Below are 23,435 nucleotides of genomic sequence, written 5' to 3' on the forward strand. Positions count from 1 at the left end.
AGTAGGACACCTGAGCACATGGTCAGAATCAGAAACAGGCTTCTTATCACCGGCATGCAGTGTGAAGCAACACACACGAAAAGCTGGAGGGACTCAGCAAATCGGGCAACATCTATGGAGAGGAACAAACAATGAATGATTCCGGCCAAGACTCCTCACTAGGACTGGAAAGGAAAGGGGCAGAAGCCAGATTAAGAAGACAGGGGTAGGAAGGACAACCTGGCAGGTAATAGGTGAAGCTAGGTGAAGGGAAAGGTTTATGGGTGGGGGAGGGGTGGTGAGGTAAGAAGCTGCGAGGGGATAGGCAGAAGAGATAAAGGGCTGAAGAAGAGGAAATCTGATAGGAAAGCACAATAGAGCATGGGAGAAATGGAGGAGGGGCACCACAGGGAGGCGTTGGGCAGGTGAGGAGAAGGGCTGAGAGGGGAGCCAGAACAGGGAATAGAAAAAGAGAGAAGACAAAAAGAGGGAGAGACTACTGGAAGTTGGAAAACTTGACGTTCATGCCATCAGGCTGGAGATGCAAAATGTGGTGTTGCTCCTCTGTCCTGAGAGAGACCTCACTGTGGCAGTAGAGGAGACCATGGACAGACATGTCAGAATGGGAATGGGAAATCGAATTTTTTTGTGGCAGCAGAACAATGTAAGACATCTTCCTTCGGGCTCCTGTGGCTCCTTCCCAGTGGAAGATGTCTGAGGTGCTGCAGCCTTGTCCAGAGGACAAGAAGCAAGAGCAAACTGGTGTGCAACAATCTGCCAAAACTACAGTGATTAGTACTGACCAGGAGGGCAGGAAGTACTAGGCAAAGAAATTGTAGTTTATCTCCCTGTTCCTCTTTTGCACTATCTATTTATTTTACTTCTTATCGTAACTTCTAGTAATTTTATATCTTACATTGTACTAGGGTGTTGGAGTGGAGATTCATCTTTACCAAATGAGGTGTAAGACACGCCTTCTCTCCGCTAGCCTGCAGGTCACCCTTGGGCAAGGTGTAGCACCTGCTTAGCCCCTGATCAGGGTCACGTGAAGCCATGGGAGAAGCTTGTGCAAATCACGGTTGTGCAACCACTGACACCAGACAGACAATCTCTGTCTCTGATCTCTGAAGAAGATCAGTAATGGCTGGGGTCACCCGTCTTGTAAAGACACTGCCCAGAAGAAGACAATGGCAAGCCATTTCTACTGAAGAATTTGTCAAGAACCATCATGGTCATGGAAAGACCATGATCCCAACATCACATGACACGGCACATAACGAACGAACATTGTATTGGTGCCACAAGACTTTCGATTCCCCTTTCCCATTCTAACATAGCTGTCCATGGCCTCCAAACTTCACGACATATATCAGTGATAACAAACCTGAATCTGGTCAGAACAGCATGATGAGTGAGGGAACTGTATTAATTGAACTCATATCACTGGACCGTCACTTCAGGCTGTTACAAGACGTACCCAACTGCACCAGCTTCCAGGGTTTAGACGCTCCATGTCAAGGTCTCTCGTCACACAAGCTGCAGATTCCTAGTCCAAAAGATGTAGCCATTATAATCCTGTAGCTGTAAGTTAGAACATGTGTTCAATAGTTCAATGGTTCAGTGGTTCCATTTAATATCAGAGAATGTATACAATATACAACCTAGAACTCTTACTCTCCACAGAAGAAAAACACCCAAAGAATGAATGATAGAAAAAAATGTAAGGACCCCAAAGCCCCTGCTCCCTGCCCAGACACAAGCAGCATCAACCTCCCCCCACAACTTATTCTAGCATGAAACATCAGCACTCCCACCACCCGCCATACAAGCACCAGCAAAGCCCCCAAAGAGACATCATGGTCTACGGTCCATCAAAAACCAACTGTTCACTCCAACGTTTCGACATCCCACAGGCTCACTCTCTCTCTCTCTCTCCCTCTCTCTCCCTCTCTCTCTCTCTCTCTCTCTCTCTTTCTCTCTCTCTCTCTCTTTCTCTCTCTCTCTCTCTCTCTAACAAAGGAAAGACAGATATCACTGCTTCCACAGTGACAGGGGAGACAACAGTTGCTATTTCATTGTCACAGTCAGTTTGAAGCGTTGCTTTTTCACTCTGAGTTCACCAACTCGAGAGTCAGTAAATCGATTACCGAGTGCAGGGCCTTCTGACAGTCACTCATACAGTCTTCGATGTTCCAGCTTCAGTACACGACTGATGCACCATTAATAACTCTCGGAGATGTGAGGCAAGGTATAGGCTTTTATTGGCTGGAAGAAAGAACAAGCAGCAATTGACCACCACACTACACCCTGGAGACTGAGGCCGGGGCCGTGTCTCCAATTGCCTTTATACCAGGGTTCGTGGGAGGAGCCACAGGAGCAGTCAGCAGAGGGGTGCGTGTCCAGACAGGTATATGTAGTTCACCACAATGACATCAGTGAGAAGTCATGTCCACAGGGTCGTGCAGGCCTTGAAGTCGTCCAACTTCAGACTGAACCCAGACATACCGAAATGTGGCCAATTGGCGAGTTCCAAGAACAGGAACACGCTGTCATGCAGAACTGCAGTTTTTCAGTGTCGCTGTAGATCAAAGATCTACAGTCATCCCTCAGAAACTGATTGGAAAGCTGAGCCTACTGGGCCTGAACACCTCCCTCTGCAACTGGATCCTAGACTTCCTGACTGGGAGACCTCAGTCAGTCTGGATCAGGAGCAGCATCTCCAACACCATCACACTGAGCACAGGGGCTTCCCAGGGCTGTGTGCTCAGTCCACTGCTGTTCACTCTGCTGACCCACGACTGTGCTGCAACACACAGCTCGAACCATATCATCAAGTTCACCGATGACATGACCATGGTGGGTCTCATCAGCAAGAACGATGAGTCAGCTTACAGAGAGGAGGTGCAGTGGCTAACAGACTGGTGCAGAGCCAACAACCTGTCTCTGAATGTGAACAAAGCAAAAGAGATGGTTGTTGACTTCAGGAGGGCACGGAGCAACCTCGCTCCACTGAACATCGAAGGCTCTTTGTTAGAGATTGTTAAGAGCACCAAATTCCTTGGTGTTCACCTGGCAGAAAATCTCACCTCGTCCCTCTACACCAGCTCCATAGCAAAGAAAGCCCAGTAGTGTCTCTACTTTCTGTGAAGACTGAGGAAAGTCCATCTCCCAACCCCCATCCTCATCACATTCTACAGGGGTTGTATTGAGAGTATCCTGAGCAGCTGCATCACTGCCTGGTTCAGAAGTTGCACCATTTCTGATCGCAAGACCCTGCAGCGGATAGTGAGGTCAGCTGAGAAGATCATCGGGGTCTCTCTTCCCGCCATCACGGACATTTACACCACACGCTGCATCCGCAAAGCAAACAGCTTTATGAAGGACCCCACGCACCCCTCATACAAACTCTTCTCCCTCCTGCCATCTGGGAAAAGGCACCAAAGCATTCGGGCTCTCACGACCAGACTGTGTAACAGTTTCTTCCCCCAAGCTATCAGACTCCTCAATACCCAGAGCCTGGACTGCCCTATTGTCCTGTTTATTATTTATTGTAATGCCTGCACTGTTTTGTGCACTTCATGCAGTCCTGGGTAGGTCTGTAGTCTAGTGTAGTTGTGTTTTTTTTCTCTCTTTGTAGTTTTTTACATAGTTCAGTCTAGTTTTTGTACTGTGTCATGTAACACCATGGTCCTGAAAAACGTTGTCTCATTTTTACTGTTTACTGTACATAGCAGTTATGGTTGAAATGACAATAAAAATGACTTGACTTGATCTACAAATGTTATAAATATTTGTAGTCCTTTTTTCCATCTATGTTTCCTGGTTCTTCTTCAATAATTAACAAAAGGGACAGATATATAACACATCACTATAGTGTTCCTTATTCCAAAGGCCTCCACCCCAAATCTCTCTATGCAACAAATACAGAATATAATGTAGAATCAGTAATGGACTTCTCTTGTGGCTTAGCTATGAAGCCCAGCGGAACTGTTTCTACGTACAGGAGAAGGGGAAAAGATAGGTTACAGGTGCCTTCAAACAGTCACTTTGGGTAGTTGGGGTTGGTCAGCAGTGGTTGGCAGCTCATCTATGAGAAGAAAAACTCTGCTGCCTTGCCACTATACCCACTCTTGGGGAAGGCTTCGGGAGCAGACCCCAAGGAACACTCCAGAGCTGGAGTCCCTAAGGCAGACCTATGTTGAGGTCAACACTGACTGGCAACTCCTGCGATGCCACTGGCGCTAAACTATATCGGTTTCTGCCGTTCCTTTGGGTTCATCAGATGCGCGGAGAGGGGGAGCTTGCTACATGAGCAACAGCTTGCTCTCCGTATCATACATCCTAGGCTTGAGTATCTAGACAGCTCAGAAACAACATCCATGGTTGACCTCGACCAATGGAGGGCCTCAGTTAATGGTGAGACGGTAACAAAACTAGATCATGATTAAAAGGGAAACAATGAGTTGGAAATCTGCCCTCCACACTTAACCATCTCCATATACAATTCAAAACTATTCCAGTGTTGTTGACTTTTTAAATATCACACAGTTGTGACAGACAGATATAAGAATAAATTTAGACTGGCATTGATTTAGGAGCCAAAAAAAGCAAAGGCACACCCAGCTCTGTCAACGGGACGTGATGAAATTCAATAAAGTGAAACACAAAGAAACTTTATCACCACCCCCTCTCTGTTGGTGAATCAATACCCTAGCGACTGCATTCCACTCCAAGTCCCTCAGGACCAGCCCACTTCAAAAATAGCCTGCACATCACTCAGCTTTGTGCTGACATAACTACATGTGTGTCAAGCAATTAAAACTACGCAGACACGTGTTGGCTAGCGCAACACTATTACGGCTTGGGGTGTCGGAGTTCAGAGTTCTCTGGAGGCAAGTTTGCTCGTTCCTTCCCTTGTGCATGTGGGTTTCCCCTGGGTGCTCTGGTTAGTAGGCTAATTTCATCAGCCTCTCTCACTGTCATCAATGTTCCAGCTCCCACTACGCTTCAGTAGGCGACATTGGTGACAATTCATGTCCACGGGGCTGCATGGGCAGATAGTGTTTTTCATTCCAAAGCCAACATAAAATCCAAAGAGAGAGTATATAATAGAGCAAAAACTAGTGTAACACTTACCCAACAGGCTGGTATATGTCTAGGGGAAAAGGAGATCCAGCCACTCACCAACCCCACCTCCTGTACACGCAGGTGCTGTGAGAATCTACTACAATTAGCTACTTTTCCTATAGGTCCTGATAAAAATTTACTGGACGATCTTTTAAATTTAAAACCTTTTGTTAATGGTTCTATTACCGGTATCTATAACTTGTTGATTGATTCTAGACAAGACTTTTTAGATAAAATAAAAAAAGCTTGAGAGGATGACCTAAATTGCCAGATTTCTGAAGATAGATGGAATAAAATTCTTAAACGGGTTAATAAATCATCTTTCTGTGCTCGTCATTCTCTTCTACAATTTAAAGTGGTTCATAGAGCTTACATTTCTAAACAGAAGCTCTCCAGTTTTTACTCGAATGTTTCTCCACTTTGTAATAAATGCAACTCTGCTGATGCCTCTTTAATTCATATGTTTTGGTTTTGCCCTAAAATTGAAAAGTTTTGGCAGGAAGTATTCCATACCTTCTCACAACTTTTTAGGATCCAATTTGACCCAAATCCCCTTACTGCCTTGTTTGGTATTATTGCAAATGAAGATATAACTTTAAATACTCCTAACCTACAGGTTTTAGTTTTTACCTCTCTTTTAGTAAAAAGAGCAATCTTGCTTAAATGGAAGGAGTCTACCCCTCCTACACATCTTCAATGGCTTTGTGATATTATGTCTTATTTAAATTTAGAAAAGATCCTCTTAATCAGTCTTAAATTTGAAACAATCTTTTTATGATAGTTGGGGACCTTTCCTAAATTACTTTTCCAATTTATAAAGTTTAACAGTACACAGACTTTTATGTATATTTTTATCTTCTCTTCTTAAGTGAATATGTTTTTTTTCCTAATTATCCATTATCATCCATCAGCTTTTTTCTTTGGTAGTAGGTAGGGGGTTGACTTTTTTTATATATAAATTTTTTTATGATGTATGACTTATCTTTAAATTTTTGATTACAGAGTGGTATACCTTTGTGTTATGCTATAACATTTTGATCAATTTTATTACAATATATGAATGTACACAAGTTATGTTGAGATGTATCTATGTGTTGCACTCTGTAAATCTTGTTTTTTTTCTCCTGAATAAAAATATTGTAAAAAAAAAAGTGAAACACAAAGAAACTTTATCACCACCCCCTCTCTGTTGGTGAATCAATACCCTAGCGATTGCATTCCACTCAAAGTCCCTCAGGACCAGCCCACTTCAAAAATAGCCTGCACATCACTCAGCTTTGTGCTGACATAACTACATGTGTGTCAAGCAATTAAAACTACGCAGACGCGTGTTGGCTAGCGCGATGCTATTACGGCTTGGGGTGTCGGAGTTCAGAGTACTCCGGAGGCAAGTTTGCTCGTTCCTTCCCTTGTGCATGTGGGTTTCCCCGGGTGCTCTGGTTAGTAGGCTAATTTCGACAGCCTCTCTCACTGTCATCGATGTTCCAGCTCCCACTACGCTTCAGTAGGCGACATTGGTGACAATTCATGTCCACGGGGCTGCATGGGCAGATCGTGTTTTTCATTCCAAAGCCAACATAAAATCCAAAGAGAGAGTATATAATAGAGCAAAAACTAGTAAGAAGTCAGAGGATTGGGAAGCTGTCAAATACCAACAGAAGAAGTAAAATACCAACTAAAAAGGTCATTAAGAAGGCAAAAATGGAATGCAAAAGTAAGCCAGCCAGTAATGTTAAAGAGGTCATCAAAGAAGTGATATGAGGCAGAGTGGTAGGGCTTTGGTTCATTCGGTTTTCAGTGATATCGAGTCAAGGAGAGGTAAGTTACCTGGGAGGAATAGAAACAGGAAGCATGTCTGTGAGACCGGAGTTCTGTACTGGGTCTCATATGTGGGAAGCCAGGGAGACTCCCAGCCCCCCGGACGGCCACATCTGAGCCAAATGTGTCGAGCTGCAGCTTCTTAGGGACCAGGTTAGGGATCTGGAGATCAACTCAATGACCTTCGTCTGATCAGGGAACGTGAGGAGGTGATAGAGAGGAGCCAGAGCCAAGTAGTCACACCGGAGCCTTGGGAGACAGGTAAGTGGGTAACAGTCAGGAGGGAAAGGCAAGAGTCTGATACAAGAGAGTACTGTTGGGGGGGAATAGGGGGAAAGGCCTTCCTGGCACAACATTGTGGGTCAAAGGGCCTGTATTGTGCTGTAGGTTTTCTATGTTTCTATATTTAGATGTTTCTAGGATATCAAAAGTTTCTTTAGTTACATAAAGTGTAAAAGAGAGATGGGAGTGGGTATTGGACTGCTGGAAAATGATGATGGAGAGGCAGTAACAGGGGACAAGGAAATGGCAGATGAACTGAATAAATATCTTGCACAAGTCTTCACTGTGGAAGACATTAGCAGTATACTGGAAATTCCAGGTGTCAGGAGGAATGAAGTGTGTGAAGTTACCATAACTAGCGAGAAGGTTCTTGGGAAACTGAGAGGTTTGATGGTCATTTAGTCATCTTGATCAGATGTTGTATACCCCAAAGATGTGAAAGAGGTGGCTGAAGTAATTTTGGAGACATTAGCAATGATCTTTAAAGAATCACTAGATTCTGGAATTGTCCTGGAAGACTGGAAAATTACAAATGTTGCTCCACTCTTCAAGAAGAATTCATCTGACCTCAGTGAACATGAGAACATAAGAAATAGGAGCAGGAGTAGGCCATCCGGCCTGTTGAGCCTGCTCCACCATTCAATAAGATCAAAGCAGACCTGGCCATGGACTCATCTCCACCTACCTGCATTTTTCCATTAACCCTTAATTCCTCTACTATGCAAAAATCAATCCAACTTTGTCTTAAATATATCTACTGAGGTAGCCTCCTCTGCTTCATTGGGTAGAGAGTTCCATTGATTTCAGCACTCTCTGGAAAAAGCAATTCCTCCTCATCTCCACCCTAAATCTACTCTAGTTCTAGTCTCACCCACCAGTGGAAACAACTTTTCTGCCTCTATCTTATCTATCCTTTCAAATTTTATATGTTTCTATAAGCTCTCCTCTCATTCTTCTGAATTCCAGCGAGTACATTCTCAAGCAACTCAATCTTTCCTCATAGTCTAACCCCCTCACCTCTGGAATCAACCTGGTGAACCTCCTCTGCACCATCGCCAAAGCCAGTATATCCTTCCTCAAGTAAGAAGACAAGAACTGCAAGCAGTACTTCAGGTGTGGCCTCACCAGTACCCTGTACAGTTGCATTATAGCCTCCCCGCTCTTTAGTTCAATCCAACATTGTACTCCATCTGTCAGATCCTTGCCCACTCAATTAACCTATCTATATCTCTCTGCAGACTCTCCATATCTTCCGTACAATTTTGCTTTTCCACTCAATTTAGTATCATCAGCAAACTTAGGTACACTACACGCAGTCCCCTCTTCCAGGTCGTTAATGTATATGGTGAACAGATGCGGGCCCAGCACCAACCCCTGCAGCACACCGCTCACCACTGATTGCCACCCAGAGTAACACCCATGTATCCCAACTCTCTGCTTTCCATTAGGTAACCAATCCTCTATCCATGCTAACACATCACCCCCAACTCTATGCATCTTTATCTTATGGATAAGTCTTTTTTGTGGCACCTTATCAAACACCTTCTGGAAATCCAAATAAGTAACTTCAAACTGTTCCCCTCTATCCACTGCGCTCATTATATCCTCGAAGAACTCCAGTAAGTTTGTCAAACAGGACCTGCCTCTGCTGAATCCATGCTGCGTCTGCCTGATGGATTCATATAGCCTGTGTTCCCAGTCTACACAAGCTTGGGAATATATTGGAGTTGATTATTAAGGATGAGGTTTCAGGGCACCTGGAGGCATTTGATAAAATAGGCTGTAATCAGCCTGGCTTCCTCAAGGGAAAATCTTGCCTAATAAGCAGGATAGAAAAAGGCCTTTGACAAGGTGCCACACATGAGGCTGTTTAACAAGCTACAAGCCATAGTATTACAGAAAGGAATATAGCATGGATAAAGCAGTGGCCGAATGGCAGGAGGCAAAGTGTGGGAACTTAGGAGGCTTTTTCTGGCTGGCTGCCAGTAACTAGTGGTGTCCCACAGGACTCTGTGTTGGGACTGATTCCTTTTACATTATATGTCAATGATTTGGATGATGGAATTGCTGGCTTTATTGAAAGTTTTACAGATAATATGAAGATAGGTGGAGGAGCATGTAGTTTTTGAGGAAGTAGAGAAGTTACAGAAGGACAGACAGATTAGGAGATTGAGCAAAGAACTGGCAGATGGAATACAATGTTGGGAAGTGTATGGTCATGCACTTTGGTAGAAGAATTGAAAGGGTTGACTATTTTCTAAGTGGAGAAAAATACAAAAAATTGAGGTACAAAATTACTTGAGAGTCCTTATGTAGGATTGCCAAAGGTTAATTTGCAGGTTGAGTCTGTGATGAGGAAGGCAAATGCAATGTTAGGATTCATTTCAAGAGGACTAAAATATAAAAGCAAGGATGTAATGTTAAAATATCATAAAACACTGGTGAGGCCTCACTTGGAGTATTGTGAGCAGATTTGGGCCCCTTATCTTAGAAAGGATGCATTGAAACTGGAGAGGCTTCAAAGGATGTTCACAAAAATGATTCCAGGATTGAATGGCTTGTTTTATGAAGAGCACTTGATGACTCTGGGTCTGTATGCACTAGAATTCGGAAGAATGAGGGGGAACCTCATTGAAACCTATTGAACGATGAAAGGTCTTGATAGAGTTGATGTGGAGTGGATACTTCCTGTGCTGGGAGAGTGTAAGACCAGAGAACACAGCCTCAGAACAGAGGAGTGTCCTGTTGTAACAGAGATGAGGAGGAATTTATTTGGCAAGAGAGTGGTGAATCTGTGAAATTCTTTGGCACAGACTGCTGAGCAGGCTAAGTCATTCTGCATACTTAAGGCTGAGGTTGATAGATTCTTGATTGGTCAGGGCATGAAGGGATATGAGGAGAAGGCAGGAAATTGGGGCTGAGATGAAAATTGAATCAGCCATGATGAAATTAGACTAAATGTCCTAATTCTGCTCCTATAGCTTATGGTCTTAAGGTCTTAACTGGTGTCAGTACCTTCAGTTGAACTTTGTTTTTTTGTGTGTTTTCCCCCTAGCCATCAGATGCGCTGCTGTCCCCACTCCTGCTCTACTCCGGCCCCTGTATTACTGAGTACTCCAGCCTCACCTGTTTCTCATTGTTACGTGTGTCTCATTGTGTTCCAACTATCATCTGCCTCTCTGTTTATTGCTCAGTGTATTTCAGTCCTGGGTTTTCGCCCGTTTGTTGCCAGATTGTGCCAGTGAATTTTCCTGAGTTGGTCCAGCATTCGTATCTGTATTCTCTCTGTCTGAATATCGACTCTGCCTTTTTCCCAATTCTGGTTTTTGGATTTCCCTGGATGTTTTGATCTGTATCTGAACTTTGTCGCCGACTTTGTTTGCACCTTGGGATTTGTTACTCAATTAATATCATTGTGTGCACAGTACCGGGTCTGCAATGGGATCCCTGCTCCAGCAACCTGACGACTGGTCATTGTAATTAGTTGTTTAGGCTAGGGTTAAATTGCTAAGCTGCTTGGCAGCACGGGCCAAATAACTGGATGGCCTATTCCATGCTGCATCTCTAAATAAAATATTGAAGAACACCTCCAACAAGACTAGATCTAACTAATTTTTCTATAAAACGCATTGTCATGACCATCACCAAATTTCTAAAAACTCTTTCTTAGGAAAGAGGGACCATCATTGATACAAACAATCAGGCCGACAGCACAAGTACTGTGGAGACAAGAGATAGTCAAAAGATAGATGTTTTGTCATATATGATTCACCTTCTCATTTCCCAAAGCATTTACATTATCTACATGATTCAGAAGTAATAATTGCTCTTCAGATTTATTTATTACATGTACATTGGAACATACAGTGAAATGTGTCACTTGTGTTAGCAACCAACACACCCATGGGTGTACCAGGTGCAATTCTCCCGTGTTGCTGTCTGCCTGCATTCAGCCAGCATTCCTTTTCCTCTCGCTAGCTGCTGTCAGAGGAAAGTGCAGGAGTCTTGGGATCCACATTGCCAGGGTTGAGCTACGAGCCTGTGGGACTTATTCTAGGGACTACGAGGCTCTGAATACGCTTTGTTACTGCTGCCTTTGTGTGGCTTGATCGGGGCGATCAGTGTGGACTGGAGCACTTCAGTGAAGAATTGCCAAGAGGCTTACATTGGCTAGTGGTGAGCTGCTGAAATGAACAAAACAGAACGCTACCAGTTTGATCTTTAATATTCTTTGTGTTGTTCGCTTCCTTTTCGCTATTTGCACAATCTGTTCTTTTTATACATACTGGGTGTTTGAAGTTTTCTTGAACGAGTTTCAAGGTGTTTCTTTGTTTCCAGGCTGTCTGCGGGAAGATGGATCTCAGAGCTGTATTCTGTACACGTTCTTTGATAATGAATGTACTTTGAACTTTGAACATAGCATGCCCACAATGCTTGGCAGAGCAACACAGAATGCAACAAAACAGAATGTACCAATTGACAAAGCAACAACAGGGAAACAAGTTCCCAATCACCCACCTACGCACAAACACAGCTCTCCAACCACAAGACAAGCCATCTTCTTTGGCCCACAGTGGACTCAAGGATTCTCAGACACTGAGCAGCAACATTCCCAGCGGTCTCGCAGACCCAGGCTCCAGCAACCAGGCCTCGACATCTGGACCTGACTTCGTTTTCCTGGATAAGTGTCATTCCCATAATACTCACAAATTTTAATACCAACCAGTAATATAGTAAATGGATGCGTGGAGATACGTCTATACCAAAGAGGGCCGAAGGCACTCCTTCCCTCTACTAGCCTGCTGGTCAACTTTGAGCAAGGTAGAGCACCTGCTTAGCACCACTCCCCAACCAGGGTAATGTGAAGCTGTGGAGCAGGTGGTGGATGGTCGTATGAGCAGCTGGTGCATATCGCAAGTCCTGGTTATGCGACCACTGACACCAGGCAGACAATCTCTGAAGAGTATTGATAATGGCTGGGGTCACCCGTCTTGTAAAGACACCGCCCAGAAGAAGGCAATGACAAACCACTTCTGTAGCAAAGGCATGTTGCAGTTGTATAAAACATTGGTTAGGCTGCATTTGCAATAATGTGAGCAGTTCTGGTCACCACACTATAGAAAGAATGTGGAGGCTTCAGAGAGAGTGCAGAAGAGGTTCACGAGAATGATCCCAAGAAATGAAAGGGTTAACATATGAGGAACATTTGATGGCTCTGGGCCTGTACTCACTGGAGTTTAGAAGAATGAGGGGGGATCTCATTGAAACCTATCAAATATTGAATGGTTTGGCTAGAGTGGATATGGAGAGGATGTCCTATGATGGGTGAGTCTAGGACCAGAGCGCGCACCCATAGAGAGACGTCCATTTAGAACAGAGATGAGGAAAATGTTCTTTAGCCAGAGGGTGGTGAGTCTGTGGAATTCATTGCTACAGATGGCTGAGGTGGTCAAGTCATTGGGTATATTTAGGGCAGAGGTTGCTAGGTTCTTCACAAGTAAAGATGCCAAAGGTTACTGAGAGAAGACAGGAGAATGGGTTTGAGAGGGCTAATAAATCAGTCATGATCAAATGGCTTGATGGGCTGATTGGTCTTATGTTGTCTTGCTGGAACACATTAGTTATAAGAAGAGGATGTATACAATATTGGATTGATTTCTCTGGAGCATCAGAGACTGGAGGACTACCTGATAGAAGCATACAAAATCATGAAAGGCAAGGTAGAAAGGCAGAGTCTTTTTCCTGGGTGGAAATATCAAATACTTCAAGGAGGTAGGGGGAAATTTTAAAGGAAATTTACAAGGCAAGTTTTATTTAAACACAGAAAATGATAGTTGCCTGGAATTTGCTTCCAGGGCTGGTGATGGCAATGACAGTGGCATTTAAGAGGCACTTAAACAGAATGGGCAGGGACTAGAGAGATACAGACCATGGGATGGCTTTAGATTGGCACAGTTAGCACAGACAGGGTAGGCCAAGGGGCCTGCTCCTTCTCTGTACTGTCCTATGTTATAGCTAGGGCAAAGCAATCCAATTGATTGGTACAACAACACACACAAAATGCTGGTGCAACACAGCAGGCCAGGCAGCATCTATAGGGAGAAGCGCTGTCGACATCTCGGGCAGAGACCCTTCGTCAGGACTAACTGAAAGGAAAGATAGTAAGAGATTTGAAAGTAGTGGGGGAGGGGGAAATGCGAAATGATAGGAGAAGACTGGAGGTGGTGGGATGAAGCTAAGAGCTGGAAAGGTGATTGGCTAAAGTGATACAGAGCTGGAGAAGGGAAAGGATCATGGGACGGGAGGCCTCAGGAGAAAGAAAGGAGTGTTGCATTTTCCACTTTAAGCTTTCACTCTGCTCACCATTATCGTAATGTGGTTGCAATGTCTCGTTAGTTTGGTTAAGCCCATCACTCCTACTGGAGCAGAGGCCACTGACATCTGCTCTCTGGAGTCCTCTGTCCTGGGCCAGTCATGCAACTGGTCCCCAGGTGTAGCCCATCTTCTTGGTGTCTGCTTCAAGGTCGCCTCACCAGATGTTCTTTGGTCAGCCTCTCTTCCGCTTTCCCTTGTGATGATGGTACCTGGCTCATGTAGCATGTGTCCTATTCTTCTCCAACTTCTTGTCCTTAATTCTTCGTCCACTGGTAGCTGGTGTGTTCTTTGCCATAGATCGGTGTGGCTCATGACTTCTCACCAGCAAATCCAAAGGATTTTTCTCAGACAGCTCTTAATAAAAGCCTGCACTTTCTTTTTCAATATTTTTATTAATTTCTTACAAAAAAGAATACAGAGTACAGGACGATGTATATCATATATCAATTACAATATATGTGAATCACACTTATAGTTTCATTACCCCATATTCATGTAAATTAAATTGAATCGTAATATTGAAAAGTAATAATTTTATTATTATACAAAAAAAATCTAAACCCACTACCAAAAAAAGCTGTTTGGTAAAGAAAGAAAAAGGAAAAAAAATCCTTATCATATAGTAAAACATATTATTAGCCAACATCTGTACTTGATAACAAATCAAAGATTTTGAAAGTAATTCAAAAAGGGTCCCCATGATGTTAGAAAGTCTTGTCTTGATTCAGAAATTGAACAACGAATCTTCTCTAAATTTAAGCATGACATAACATCGCTTAGCCATTGAGCATGAGTAGGCGGAGTAACATCCTTCCACCTAAGCAACTTAACCAATGATAGTTTTGTTGTCCTCCAACTCTGTCCCATATGGAATAACTGACTGCACGGTGGAGTTGAACAGCCTGATCGTCGTGCACTATGACAGCTTCTTGGAACACCAGACATTCCTGAGCTGGACGAAGGCTACCCTAGCACTGCCTCTCCTTGCCTTGACATCCATATCAGTGCTGTGGATGCAACGTGAGTGAGTGAGGCCTCCATCAGTCAGGGCCAACCATAAATTTTGTGTTCTAGCTGTCTAGATACGCAAGCTTGGGCAGTACGATATGGAGAGCCAGCTGTTGCTCATGTAGCAAACTCCCCCTCTCCACTCACCTGAAGAATCCAGAGGAACAGCAAAGACTGATAAAGCAGCGTCACAGGAGTTGCCAGTCAGCATTGAATTGAATTGAATCAAATTGAATTTATTTAAATCTTACATCCATCTCACAACATGAGGGAGTAAAAATCTTTGCATTATGACTCCGTGCAATGTACACATGTGTGAATGGTTTGTAGAACGAAGCTGTCCCATAGCCTGGTGGTCCTGGCTTTTATGCTGCAGTACTATTTGCCAGATGGAAGCAGCTGAAACAGTTTATGGTCGGGGTGACTGGTGTCCCCAATGATCTTCCAGGCCTTCTTTACGTAGGACTGCCTTCAGGACCCCAGTTCCAGATTTTTCCCTTGGGGTTTACTCCCAAACCCTTATATAGTCACAAGGTAGCACTGAGATCAGAGTTTTCCTTCTCCTAGATCCGTCAACCATGGCTGATGAGCCCCATCTGCCCAAAGCAACTGGTTTTAAGGCACCAGTAACCTGTTTTTGCCCCTTCTCCTCTCAGTAGAAACAGTTCCACCAGGCTTAGTAGCTAAGCCAAATGTGAAGGCCAAGAGCTGGACTTGGTTGTCAGAGGCTATCTGAGGCAAACACCATTGGGAGCATTTAAGAGGTAGTGGGAGCTTATCCCCATTACCACCCGCAACTATAAATGTTGCAATGTATGCAATGTACAAAATTCACTGCAGTTACCCATTTAGGCTACTTCAATTGATTCTCCCGCCAAGGTCAAGAACAAAAAGAACGTTGGATCACCAGCACCCACAATTTCTCCATCCTAGGCCATCCTAACGATAACACAAGAAGGTCTGTAGAAGCTGGAAATCCAAAGCAACCCACACAGAATGCTGGCGGAACACAGTAGGTCAGGCAGCATCTATGGAAGTGAATAAACAGTCGATGTTTCACACCAAAACCCTTCATCAGGACTGAAAAGGAAGGGAGAAGATGCCAGAATAAAAAGGTGGAGAGAGAGGAAGGAGGATAGTTGGAAAGTGTTAGGTGAAGCCAGGTGGTTGGGAAAGGTCAAAGGCTGGAGAAGAAGGAATCTGATACTGTAGGAGAAGCGAGGGGACCACAGGAGAAAGGGAAGGAGGAGGGAACCTGAGGGAAGTGATAGACAGATGAGAAAGGGCCAGAGTGGATACTAGAAGAAGAGGGGAGGGGGAGGGAAAATGTTTTTTTACTGGAAGTATAAACAGATATTCATGCCGTTTGGTTGGAGGCTACCCAAATGGTGTTGTTCCCCCAATGCGAGAGTGGCCACATTTTGGCACAAGAGGAGGTCATGGATTGACATGTTAGAATGGGAATCTAAGTTGCTGTTTCTCCATTGTCACAGAGCCGATTGACTGGAGCTTCTTGCCTGAAAGCACTGGTTGTAACTTCACTCCAAGGCCATTTCTCATCAGTCTGAACAAAACACCAAGGTGTAACCAGCAACACCCATTTCCCTTGAGGGAGTTTAAAGTGCTTGTCTGTTATCCCCACTGTTGCCTCCGCTGTATCTCGTTAACGGTATGAATGACTCAAAGATTGCCTGAGAAAATGTCTGTGTGCACTGGGTTGTAAACCCAGTGACGTGTCATTGAATCTGGATACAGCCTTTACTCCTAAATACAGCTGAAATAATGCCTAGCATAACACACACAAAATGCTGGAGGAACACAGCAGGTCAGGCAGCATCTGTGAAGTCAACGTTTTGGGCAGAGAGCTCTCATCTGATAGGAGAGGAGAATGGACCAGAAAAGGGAAGCACAAAGGGCACTAGAGGGAGGTGTTGGGCAGACGAGGAAAAGAGAAGAGGTGAGAGTGGAGTCAGAATGAGGAATGGAAAAATTACCAGAAGTTGGAGAAATCCATGTTCATGCCTTCAGATTTTGGGATATCCAGACACAATATGAGGTTTTGCCTCTCCAACCTAAGAGTGGCCACTCTGTAGAAGTAGAAATAATGTTTAAGCCTCTTAACTTATAGACACAAAATTAACTATAGATTCCAATCCCCAACCCCAATAACAACTTCTAAGTTTCATCCATTTCAATTCCTTCCTCACCACCCCCACATTTGCTGTCTAGCTTGCTGAGTTCTTCCAATAGCTTGTTTCTCTTTTGCTCCAGATTCCACCAGCTGCTGTCTCCCGAGTCTCCAGTGTTGTAGCTCTGTAAGTGCCTGATTAGACCACAATTGTGAGCAAAGTTCAAAGTAAATTCATTTTCAAAGTATGCTTATGTCACCATTTACAACCCTGAGATTCATTTTCTTGCGGGCAATCTCAGTATTGATACAAAGAAGTACTACCCAGCGCCACGGTGGTGTAGCAGTTAGCATGACGCTCATCCAGTTCGAGGCGTTGGAGTTCAAAGTTCAATTCTGGCATCCTCTGTAAGGAGTTTCAATACATACCCTCTATGGAATGCTTGGGTTTTCCCACGTGCTCTGGTTTCCTCCCACAATCCATGGACATACTAGCAGGTCAAATAGTCATTGTAAGTTGTCCCGTGATTAGATTAGAATTAAGTTGGGGTTCCTTAAAGTGCTGGAAGAACCTATACTGCACTGTGTCTCTAAATAAACTATTATTTACATATGAATCAATGAAAAACTACACACAAAGATGGACAAACAACTGATGTGCAAAAGAAGGCAAATGATGCCAATACACAAAATACAAATAATAATGATAAATAAACAATAAATAATGTTGAGAACATGAGTTGTAGAGTCTATGGATTGTGGAATCAGTTCAGTGCAGAGGTCGGTGAAGCTGTCCACGATGATTCAGGAGCCTGATGCTTCTCATTGCCTAATTAAAGGAAGGATACGGAAGCTTTAGAGAGGCTGCAGAGGAGTAGAGGCATAGGCTGAGTGGACAGCCAGAGACTTTTTCCCCAGACAGAAATGGCTGATACAAGTAGGCAATTATTAATAGTTAAGTCTGCACACTGCTAAATGTGTTTTTAAATGTTGCTGCTGTAACGAAAGAATCTCCCACTCAGGATCAATAAAGTATTATTATGATTATGATTATTTTAAGTTGACTGGAGGAAAGTATAAGGGAGGATGTCAGAGGTAAGTATTTTTTGCACAGAGTGTTGGGTGGTGCTGGGCCGCTGGCAGAGGCAGATATATTCGGGGCATTCATGAAGCTCGTAGATAGGCTCATGGATGATAGAAAAATGAAGGGCAGTGCAGGAGGGAAGGGTTAGATGATCATAGAGTAGCTTAAAAGATTGGCACAACATCGCAGGCTGAAGGGCCTGAAACGTGTTGTTCTGTTCTCTACAACACACACAAAATGCTGGTGGAACGCAGCAGGCCAGGCAGCATCTATAGGAAGAAGTACAGTCGACATCTCGGGCCGAGACCATTCGTCAGGACTAACTGAAAGAAAAGATACTAAGAGATTTGAAAGTGGGAGGGGAGGGGGAGATCCGAAATGATAGGAGAAGACGGGAGTGGGGGAGGGATGAAGCTAAGAGCTGGAGAATTGATTGGCAAAAGGGATACAGAGCTGGAGAAGGGAAAGCATCATGGGACGGGGGGCCTAGGGAGAAAGAAAGGGGGAGGGGAGCACCAGAGGGAGATGGAGAGCAGGCAAGGGGTGATTGTGAGAGGGGCAAAGAGAGAAAAAAAGGGAAAAGAAAATAGATAAATAAATAAGGGGTGGGGTAAGAAGGGGAGGGGGCATTAGCGGAAGTTAGAGAAATCAGTGTTCATGCCATCAGGTTGGAGGCTACCCAGACGGAATATAAGGTGTTGTTCCTCCAACCTGAGTGTGGCTTCATCTTGACAGTAGAGGAGGCCATGGATAGACATATCAGAATGGGAATGCGACATGGAATTAAAACGTGTGGCCACTGGGAGATCCTGTTTTCTCTGGCGGACAGAGCGTAGGTGTTCCACGAAATGGTCTCCCAGTCTGCGTCGGGTCTCACCAATATATAAAAGGCCACACCGGGAGCACCGGACGCAGTATACCACACCAGCCGACTTACAGATGAAGTGTCACCTCACCTGGAAGGACTGTCTGGAGCCCTGAATGGTGGTGAGGGAGGAAGTGTAAGGGCAGGTGTAGCACTTGTTCCACTTACAAGGATAAGTCCCTGGAGGGAGATCGGTGGGAAGGGATGGGGGGGGGGGGCAAATGGACAAGGGAGTCGCGTAGGGAACGATCCCTGCGGAAAGCAGAAAGGGGGGGAGGGAAAGATGTGCTTGGTAGTAGGATCCCGTTGGAGGTGGCAGAAGTTACGGAGAATTATATGTTGGACCTGGAGGCTGGTGGGATGGTAGGTGAGGACAAGGGGAACCCTATCCCAAGTGGGGTGGCAGGCAGATGGGGTGAGGGCAGATGTGCGTGAAATGGGAGAGATGCGTTTGAGAGCAGAGTTGATGGTGGAGGAAGGGAAGCCCCTTTGTTTAAAAAAGGAAGACATCTCCTTCATCCTGGAATGAAAAGCCTCATCCTGAGAGCAGATGCGGTGGAGACGGAGGAATTGTGAGAAGGGGATAGCATTTTTGGAAGAGACAGGGCGGGAAGAGGAATAGTCCAGGTAGCTGTGAGAGCCTGTAGACTTATAGTAGATATGAGTAGATAGGCCGTCTCCAGAGATGGAGACAGAAAGATCAAGAAAGGAGAGGGAGGTGTTGGAAATGGACACCTTTATAAATAAGGGATTACCCCATCCCTTGTTTGTTTATTTATCTCCCCCCTTTTTCTTCGCTCTGCCCCTCTCACAATCACTCCTTGCCTGTTCTCCATCTCCCTCTGGTGCTCCCCTCCACCTTCCTTTCTCCCTATGCCTCCTGTTCCATGATCCTCTCCCTCCTCCAGCTCTGTATCCCTTTTGCCAATCAACTTTCCAGCTCTTGGCTTCATCCCTCCCCCTCCTGTCTTCTATCATTTTGGATCTCCCCCTCCCTCTCTCACTTTCAAATCTCTTACTATCTTTTCTTTCAGTTAGTCCTGATGAAGGGTCTCAGCCCAAAACATCGATTGTACTTCTCCCTATAGATGCTGCCTGGCCTGCTGTGTTCCACCAGCATTTTGTGTGTGTTGCTTGAATTTCCAGCATCTGCAGATTTCCTCGTGTTTGTGTTTTGTTCTCTATACTATTTCTGTGGTAGGTTTTCAGGAAGAGAAACCATTGAAAAGAGATGTTTGAATTATTTTTAATAATTAACCCAAAAACTCTTCCCTAAATCAAGGAAAGAGGGAGCATATACATAAACAACTACTGCCAAAGGTTAACGTATAAGAAAGGAATTCTAGAAGGGTCCACACTACATTGTCAGTGATACTAATCTGAGACCTCAGCCCAGACCAGCCAAGAGTAACAGCAAACAAAACCATGGGAGGTGATAGAAGCAGATACAATTGTGACATTTAAAAGGCATTTATACACGTACACATGACTGGGTGGGTAATATTCTGCTTACTGTTCCCATGGGGAAAATAGAACAAAGTTCAGCACAGCACATTCAGGTTCTTCAGCTCAGCAAGGCTGATTAAATGCTCACCGGTCTATAATCATCTGGTTTGGACTTCTTAAATAATGTTTTAATAAGAACCACTTCATCGTAACATGCAAATTCTAACTCTGCATTTTCAAAGGTTGCTGAATGCAATTTGAAATTCCCAAGAGGTATTACATTGGTTTTAAACCCCTAATTTGCAATCAGCACCATAGTGTAGTGGTTAGCACAATGCTTTACTGCGCCATCTGTAGGATTGGGATTCATCTCCCGCCACTATCTGCAAGGAGATCATATGTTCTCCCATGGTCAATGTGAAACTCCTCTGGGTGATCCAACTTCCTCCCATATTCCAATGACATGCAGGTGAGTGGTGAGCTTGCTATGTTGACACCAAAAGCGTGGCGACACGTGCGGGCTTCCCCCAGCACAATCCTCGCTGATTTGATTTGATTCTAACCACGCATTTTACTACATGTTTCAAAGTACATATGATAAATAAAATGAGCAGTTTCAAGTTCCTAGGTGTCAAGAAATCTGGGGATCTAACCTGGTCCCAACATATTGATGCAGCTACAAAGAAGGCAAGACAGCATCTATACTTTATTAGGAGTCTGAAGATATTTGGTATGTCAACAAATACACTCAAAAACTTCTATAGTTGTACCGTGGAGAGCATTCCGACAGGCTGCATCACTGTCTGGTATGGGGGGGGGGGGGGGGGGGGAGGTGGAGAGTTACTGCACAGGACCGAAAGAAGCTGCCGGGGTTTGTAAATCTAGTCGGTTCCAACTTGGGCACTAACCTACAAAGTACCCAGGACATCTTCAAGGAGCGGTGTCTCAGATATGCGGCATCCATTATTAAGATCTCCAGCACCCGGGGCATGCCCTTTTCTCATTGTTACCATCGGGTAGGAGGTACAGAATCCTGAAGGCACATACTGAGCAACTCAGGAACAGTTTCTTCCCCTCTGCCATCCAATTCCTAAATGGACATTGAACCCGTGAGCAATACCTCACTTTTTTAGTATATATTATTTCTGTTTTTGCACAATTGTTAATCTATTCAATATACATATACTGTAATTGATTTACTTAATTTTTTAAAATTTTTTAATTTTTATTCTTCTATATTATGCATTGATTCTGATTCTGGATCTTTTAATATCATTAAATCTCTTTAAATGATCTTTGAAGTCACTAAAACAAGCAACTATAGTAGTTTCTGACATGAGATTATATTCATTATAGGTCATTAGGAGGTTCTCAGCCTATAGCCATTGCATTAACTACCATAGAGCATGCAAAAATTAAAGTAAAGGGGTTCTCCTGAGATTCAGTTGGTGAACTTAGGGTTGAACATCGTCATAATGATGGGCAAGACTCTAGTCTTGAAACTGCACCAAATTTACTGGCTTCAGGAAACTAACATATGACATTCCACATGTGTGGTGACACTTGCAGGCTGGCCCCAACACGACCTTGGAAGTGCCGGTTGTTAACGCAAATGACTCATTTCACTGTATGTTTCAATGTACATGTGATAAATAGAGTCTGAAATTGAATCTGATATTCAGAACAGTGAGTACTTCCATAAGACCATGGAAGGTATAGGAGCAGAAATAGGCCATTCGGCCCATCAAGTCTGCTCCGCTGTTCCATCATGGCTGATTTATTATCCCTCGCAACTCCATTCTTCTGCCTTCTCCATATAGCCTTTGACGCCCTGAACAATCAAGCTCTTACCATCCTCCTGTTTAAATATATCCAATGACTTGGCCTCCACAGCCTCTGTGGCCATGAATTCCACAGATCCACTGCCTTTCGGCTAAAGAAATTTCCTGCTCAGTATTTCTATCCAGTGAGTCCTGGTAACAAGAGTATTTGAGTGGGTATCAGCTATCAACAGAATCCCAATGGGAAAATATTGTAGATGGTGGAAATGTGAAATATAAACAAAAATATCTTGGATTATGCAGTAATACGTGGGGAGAGAGGAACAGAGTTAGTATTTCAGGGCAATATCTTCCAGCAGTATTGAAAAAGCAGTCCAAAACAATGCCTGCTTTAAAATTCAGAAATAGCATCATTCAGAACTTTTAGGTAACTCTAGCATTTTGTGTGTGTTACTTGGATTTCCAGCATCTGCAGACGTTCTCTTGTTTTAGAACTGCTAGGTGATTGGAGGAAAGTATAGAGATGTCAGAGGTAGATTACCTTTACACAGTTGGGTGGGTGTGTGGAATGTGTTGCTAGCGGTATTATTGTGAAACTACAGATTCTTTTCATAGACATGTTATTCAGCAGATGCTGGAAATCTGGATCAAAGCATGCAAATATAGGCAGATATATTAGGGACATTTAGACAAGTATGTGGATGATAGAAAAATGGAAGGCTTTGTGGGAGGCAAGGGTTAGATGAACTTCAGGGTCACTTAAAAGTTCAGCACAACACTGTGGGCTGAAGAATCTATACTGTGCTGTAATGTTCAATGTTCTATGTTTAAAACACTTCTCAGCCATGCAAAATATTCCTTGACATTCATTATCTGCCAGGCAGATACATTCAGAAAAAGCCAATACATTACATCGGAGGGGTTCTGTGGAAATGTGTCCCACTTAACTTTATGTTTTCAAAGAAAATCAGAACACTCAAAATAATTTTTACATTTCATTCTCAAAGTGTAGGCAGTTTATTTTGCAGACTGCGCGTGGCATTTATTAATATTTCAGCATCATTCTACTTACTCTGGTGTGTAATTATTCATTGGCATAATCTCTGAGGGAAGTTAGACTGTTTATTGCCAATAATATGATATAAAGAAGAGAAGGAGCCAAGAGTATAAAATGCCATTTGCAAATTAGAAAGCTTTTACACGAGAAACACGTTTGCTGATAACACTAATCTTTTACTTTATCCTTCTTTATATTATCCAAACAAGTACAATTCAGAGCAGTGCAGAAAAGTCTTAGCTTGACAGACAGCATCTGTTGAGAGAGATAAGAGTTAATGGTTCGTGTTGATATCCTTCAATCAGAAATGGTCCGTGTTTTCCTTTGCCCACCCCACCAAAAAGTTCCTTATTTGAATTGCACGTGTATGTATTTTTTTTCCACAATTATAATTCACATAAGAGTAGTGGGGTTAAGAGTTTATGTTTACTGACCTGTATGTTGTTCTTGATACAACACACCAGACCAACCTTGTTCCCTGTCAC

General features: G+C 43.7%; 1 long non-coding RNA gene across 1 annotated transcript; it reads right to left on the reverse strand.

Moving 5' to 3' along the window:
- Positions 1-1,293: 1,293 nt before the first annotated feature.
- LOC140727498 (uncharacterized) lies at positions 1,294-23,435 on the reverse strand. The gene is made up of 3 exons (XR_012098869.1): positions 23,385-23,435; positions 16,584-16,676; positions 1,294-1,525 (listed from the first exon to the last, which is right to left on the reverse strand). It is a non-coding gene; the product is annotated as an uncharacterized lncRNA (long non-coding RNA).

The sequence above is a fragment of the Hemitrygon akajei genome, chromosome 5 (assembly GCF_048418815.1).
Source record: "Hemitrygon akajei chromosome 5, sHemAka1.3, whole genome shotgun sequence".
NCBI lineage: Eukaryota > Metazoa > Chordata > Chondrichthyes > Myliobatiformes > Dasyatidae > Hemitrygon > Hemitrygon akajei.